We start from the raw sequence: 6,629 nt of genomic DNA, 5'->3' as shown, positions 1-6,629 counted from the left end.
CCACGGGCAATCCCAGGGACCCCTAAATACCTAGAGTTAAGTGTACACGTGTATTTCCCCTAAAAGCACAAAGTTCCACCTGGAGCTACACACACACACACACCCCATTCCTTTAAGAGTGTTTGACTATTATCCAAATAAGTGTCTTGCATGATACACACACACTCACCAGATTATATGCGTATATGGTATTACTACCCAAGTTTAAGTTCTAAAGTTTATGTCAGTATTTCACCCACCCAAACTGTTATTCAAATATCCTGAATGGTATTTGTTAGTGTATTTTTCCATCAAGACCCCTCCAAACAAACTAATGTGTATAAATTTGGAATTATGTGCTATGAGGAGGTGATGCATCAATACTAAGGCACTTCAAAGAGAAACACTTCTGCTGCATCTACTTGACACTATCTTAATGAAAACTGAAAACAGGGAATCTCTAACACTAATATTCTACATATCCAGAGAGTTGGATTATATAAATTGTCTGGGTGGTACAAAATGATTCATTCTTGAAAAATAAAATGAGTAAGTTTCTCATGACTTTGAAAAGAAATAAAAATCTAGCAATTTTGATATGATTTTAAGAAATAATTCTTAAAAAAAAGAAATAATTCTTTACAGGAAGCATTGTTTTGAAATTACCATTAGACATGCAAATGAACTAAAATGTGTTCATTTTCCTATGAGCCTCTCCTCATGCTCTGCAGGCTCAAAAATAATTTGTTTTCCTGTCTAATAACCAGCTTCTCCTCTGTGAGTCTCTGGTAATGTCACTGTTGCATATTAGCAGTCTTTTCAATTTAATAATTTGTTAATATAAATAACTGAATATTTCTATATATGGTATATAACATAGCAAATTTATTATACAATGTATGGATTAAATGGCATATAATAATTGTATAACTCATATGTAATAATTATGGTATGTATATAATTTAATATAGACATCAAGCACTTGATATGTCATCTAAAAGACGTACCCAAAATATTGTCTTCGACTTCAAGAAGTCCACAATTTTATCAGAGGATTTTGATAACTTCTATGGTGTCTAGGTGAGATGTCTTTTCCTAAATGCCTCCGTGCTTTTATCCCATCCCTAATCCCTGCCTACGGAAGAGTGAGTTCCCTGGATGAACTGTCGAAGAACTGATTTGGGGGGGAGGGCACCGGGGTGGCTCAGTGGGTAAAGAGGCCAACTCTTAGTTTCGTCGAAGGTCATGATCTCACAGGTCATGACTTCGAGCCCCTTGTTGGGTTCCGCGCTGCTGGTGCTCCCTCTCTCTCTCTCTCTGCCCCTCTCCTGCTCTCTCTCTCTCAAAATAAATAAATAAACTTAAAAAAAAAAAAAAGGAAAAGGACTGGGATGTGCACACTTCTGTCCTGCCCACTCCAGGAGTCCTATACCTCTAACCCTACCCTGGGACTGCAGAGGAGTGTGCCAAATTCTGGTGTTTCATGTATTAGGAAGCCTATTGTTGCAGCACAACAAGGCAGCTTTCTTCAGAACCAGTTTTATCAATAACAAAGTATTGTTTTGATCTTATCTGCCACTCCTCCCTCTCAGGTAGGGAGAAGGGTGTAATTTATTGGGGCCCCACCAATCCTAGCAGGGATAAGATAGGTAACAGGTAATTATAATACAAAGCACACTGTGATCAGTGTAGTGTGAGTTCCAAATTACAGGAGATCATTAGCAAAGGAGAACACATTTTTGTCAAGAGAATTACAAAGTAACAGAATCACACTGTAGACCTTTATGCCCAGGGCTCATTCTACATTAGAACTTCTTGTTATAATTTTTTATATTCAGTATATAACTTAATAAAGAAACTTAATTATCAACCTAATCATAAATATAGCTAGTGATTTTTGAGTTAGAGCGTTTGCTTCTTGCTATTGGATGTAAAACTGTAGCATGTGATTGTTGGTGGTCAAAGTAAAGAGCTGGTGGGAAAAAACACCTCATGAGAAATAAAACTGGAGAGGTAGTTTAGAGATAGAGATAGAGGGTCCTAAATCTGTGCGTTTGGGTCTTTATGCTTTAGGCACTGGGCAGCCTGTGAAAGTGTTTGAACAGGAAAATAACCAGCATAGATGTGTGCTTTAGGAATTAACATGGTAGTGGCGTGTCAGACTATAAGGTACAGCTCAGTAGGGTAAGGCTGAAAGCAGGGAGACCTACTAGGTGATTATAGCATTAACCAAGGCAGGAGGAAGCCAGGTATTGTACTAGAAGGTACTAGCAGGAATAAAGAGGAAAGAACCAAAACAAAATATGTATGTTTCAAAACAAAATTACTAGAACTTGACCACTTAACAGATGTGGGACAAAAGTAAGGGGAGAATTAAAGATTCTATCAAAGTTTTGAGGAGAACCTGGGTGGCTCAGTCGGTTAAGCATCCAACTTAAGTCTCAAGTCGTGATCTCATAGTTCGTGGCTTCGAGCCCCACGTTGGGCTCTATGCTGACAGCTCAGAGCCTGGAGCCTGCTTTGGATTCTGTGTCTCCCTCTCTTTCTGCCCTTCCCCTGTTTGCGATCAATCTGTCTCTCTCTCTCTCTCTCAAAAATAAATAAACATTAAAAAAAAAAAGTTTTGAGCTGGTGCAATGAGAAAGACCTTAATTAACAGAAACAGGAATAAATGTTCAGGAAAGAAAATAATGATTTAGATTTGAATCTGTTAACATCAACACACTGGTAGAATGTATGGGTGGAAACTTCCAATGAGGAGTTGTCAGGGCTAGAAATGGGGTTTCAGAAATAAGTCACAAACAAGGAAGAATTAAAGCCATGAGACTGAATGAGTTCACCAAGAGACCATATAGAAGTGAGGATGGAGTGGAGGGCCAAGGGCAAATTCTTAAGGGAAACCTATATTTCAAGTTGGAAAATAAGATGAGGAGGCATAGGGATAAAAAGAGATATAAGAAAACATTATTGGGGGAGCCAAAGGTGGGGAGAATTTTACAGGTGTGGGGAGCAATAAGGCATGAGAGAACAGGGAAAATCATATAAAGTGATTAGGGAAAATAAGAATAAAAAACAAAACACTGCATTTGGTAAGCAGCTATCGACCTTCAAAAAATTATTATGAAGTGAGAAGAGCTAAAGCCAGATTACAAAGATGAAGGGAGTGGGTGATATCCGCACGGAAGCCGGTGGCAAAGATGACTTTTTACAGAAGTTTTGTGATGAAGAGGACGAAGGAAGGCCCTTGCTTAGGGGGGCAGCAGAGTGGCGGGAAAGTGGCTTTGTTCATGTATATGTTTGTGGGTTCGGTTTTCCTGTTTGTTTGGCTAGTTTTGGATACGATAAACCTGAGTATGATTATTACAGTCGGAGAGCAAGAGCCAGTGGTGACGCCAAAGAGAGAAAGAGAGGGCGATTATGTCAAATTGAGCAAAGCTTCAGGGCAGGCCGGCGAAGCTCCAATCAAGATACCAGAATGGCAGTTTAGCCATGGAAGAGGTGGAGGCTGTATAAGGGGCCAGGACAAGCTGGAGAGGGAGTACCAGAAGCAGACACGTGTAGGATGGACAGATGAGACGAGGGGGAGACGAGGGAGGCAGAGCAGATGCTGGAGGTGACAGTGGTCGAGCGGTGTGGTATGGATGGGTGGAGTAGGCGTGCGGGTGGCACTGGGTAAGGGCAGCCTTCCTGGGCCTGTCTCACGCGCCTCGTGAAAGCAGACTCCTCTGCAGCTTCCGCCGCAGCTGCTCTCCCGGCCCTTAAGCTTCGTTCAACTCGGAGCACTACCTGTGCGCCTCGTCCTGCTACCACAAGGTGTTGGGAGATGGCCCTCGGCTGTCCTCGTGATTCTCCAGTGCCGGTGGCACAGGTATCTCGCAGTCGCTGTCCCGCTGCAATGAGGCCTCCTGGGCCTCCTCGCTCGGCCTGCGCCCGGCCCACCGCCCGTGGCCCTGCGGCATCCGACGGGCCGGACCCGAGTCCGGCAGCTACGCGCACCCAGGAGACAGAGCAGCTGCAAGGCCTCGACGACCGCTTTTGCCGTAGTCACGGAGGAGACGCACCAACGCAGGAAATAGAAGACCGATCCAAGCCGAGGCGACCGCGCTGGGGCAGCGCCACGCCGGGCCCGACGCGCCTGTTGAGCTCTTCCGGCGCGAGCTGCGCGTGCAGCTGTAGGAGGCGGGCTCGGCGCAGGCGCAGGGGCGTCGCTGGAGCGCGTCGGCCCGGCGGACTAGGCGCTGCGGTTGCGGTCAGGCTGCGAGGAGGGGAGCCAAGGGTGCCCGGAGGCGTGGCAGCGCGATGTGGATGGCACCTCGCTGGCCCGCCTGGACCTGGAGAAGAGGCTGGAGTCGCTGCTAGACGACCTGGCCTTCGTGCGCCAGGTGCAAGATGAGGTGGCTGAGCCGCTGGCCACACTGTAGGTGTCGTCGCAGGCCTCGGCCGACGTGAGCGTGGCTGTGGCCACACCACACCTCAGTTCGGCGTTGAGGTTCCCTGGCCCCTAGGTCAGTGGAGGAATGTGCAAGTCCAGGTTTGCCAGCCTGAGCTGGCAGGCGGCGCGAAGCGCGGAGGCCAGCAGGGCCGGCCGCGAGGAGATTCACGAGTACCGGTGCGAACTGCAGGCATGCACGGTCGAGACTGAGGGGCTGCGTGGGGCCAACGAGTGTTGGAGAGGCTGGAGCTGGAGAGCGGCACAGTGCAGACACGGCCAGCTGCCAGGATAGTGTTGGGCCGCTGCAGAGTGATGTCACCAAGAGTGTGACGTGGCTTGCCACCTTCAGGAATACCAGGACTTGCACAGCGTCAAAATGGCTCTTGGTATGGAGATAGCAGCTTTATGGGGAGCTACTGTAAAGTGAAGACCCACGTTTTAGCGCCAGTGGGTTAAGCATTTTAGGACTGAATCCCCCTTCCGATCCAGGTTATCTGTGTCCACCTAGAATCCTCAGTTTTACGACCTCCAAAGGTTCATCCACTGGTCTGTCTCTTAAGAGAAGGTTTCTAAGATAGCCTCTAAGAAAAACTTCCAGATAGGGGGAGATTTTGAAGAAATATTGGAAGAGACCCTAGTATCTACCAAGGAAACCAAGAAATCAAATATAGAAGAAAGCACTATCTCAAGACAAAAAATATAATTCTGGTGCTTAAAAAAACTTGATGTTTAAAAGGAGGTAATATGTAGGGGCGCCTGGCTGGCTTAGTCGGTAGAGCTTATGACTCTTGATCTCACGGTTGTGGGTTCAAGCCCACGTTGGGTGTAGAGATTAATTTAAAAAATGCAATCTTTAAAAGGGGGGATAATACGCATTTGACTTGTTAAAGATCCTACTCCTGAATCAAAACCCCTGTCACCACCGTAAAATGTCTTCAAGACTTCAGTCTCCTATTTAGCATCGCATACTTTCTCTAACAAGAAAACCACCCCTTGAGTTGGAGCAAACTACAGTCCTTGAGTAATCACAGAGGAGTTCTCGAAGAACCCAGCCTTCTCACCTAAAGCTCAAGGTTCACAGCAATAGATGATTCAGGTACAGCGGAGATACAAACTAAGGTGCTAAATCTGTGATCATCATTTGCTATGAATTGAAGTTAAAACCTATATCCACTCACTATGCCAGCCATTGCCCAGCTATATAATCTCATTCTAGTTACCTAAAACATGAGATCACTGCCAAAGATAAACCAATGATCCATGCCTCACACCACTCTGACAGAACTATTTCACAAATTATAGGTGTTTGTGTAATGGACACTTTGCTTCCTATCATGTTCAATTCCACATATCCTTCCCCCACCCCAACTAAGGGGGGGAAGCTAGTGTAGTATTCTTCACCTTAAATGCATTGGGATTCTTCTTAAAAGAACCTACCCCCTTTTGTTTCTTTGCCCAATGGATAAAATTAGATTCACGTTGAACATTTCTATGATTTGTGTAATAAATTGTCACTATGCATTTCATATCCTTCCAATTTTGTAAGTAAAAGAAAAATGGCAGTACAAGTTTTAAGGATTTCCCCCAATAAATAAAATAATGAAGAGTCCCTAGATTTTAGGCTTTCAGCTTATTCAAATCCATTTAATTAGGGGGGAAAAAAAACTATTAGGAATGTAGCTTTTCACCATAACTGTGGAAACACAGGAATAGTATCCCAAGCTGTGATTCAGCTGACCTTAGAATTTAGTGGCATAAGCTGGAAAAGGTGAGTTTTTGTGTGAATGGAAAGAACGAAGGTCTCATTTATCTGTGGCAGTTCTTTTGTGGTGATACAGAATTAGCTGTTTTGTGTCCTTCTCCTTAGATGGAACCCACATATTACCCTTCCTACTAGTCCAGGTCCTCACTCTCCTATGGCTCTTAAGAGTGTTGAGTGTAGATTATGTTATCTCCAGGACACAGTGCTACTGCCCTAAAGTCAAAGAAGTCACTTCTGGTCAATGAACACCACCAGAAAAAAAAAATCTTTCTTTTTTCTAAAAGAGTCTTGCCCAATAGTTTTACCACTGCTGCATGGTTTGTAGGGTGTCCCTTCTCCGCTGAGGAGGAAGAGACACTGAGGCCAGAGAAGGGGCATACGTGCTCCTACTCACGTGCTAGGAAGTACATTCTGGAGAGTCAGCTTTTCATCTGCTCAGTTGTATAGCAGCTACAT

General features: G+C 44.8%; 1 pseudogene; it reads left to right on the top strand.

Moving 5' to 3' along the window:
* The first annotated feature begins 3,133 nt into the window (after positions 1–3,133).
* On the top strand, positions 3,134–5,114 carry LOC124523480 (alpha-internexin-like; annotated as a pseudogene).
* Positions 5,115–6,629: the final 1,515 nt, after the last annotated feature.

Source organism: Lynx rufus, unplaced genomic scaffold, assembly GCF_022079265.1.
Source record: "Lynx rufus isolate CCGP_SWC_20201006 ecotype Redwood Valley unplaced genomic scaffold, mLynRuf1.p SCAF_4, whole genome shotgun sequence".
Lineage (NCBI taxonomy): Eukaryota > Metazoa > Chordata > Mammalia > Carnivora > Felidae > Lynx > Lynx rufus.
The sequence above is the reverse complement of the archived record's forward strand: the minus strand, read 5'-3'. Positions and strand labels throughout refer to the sequence as shown.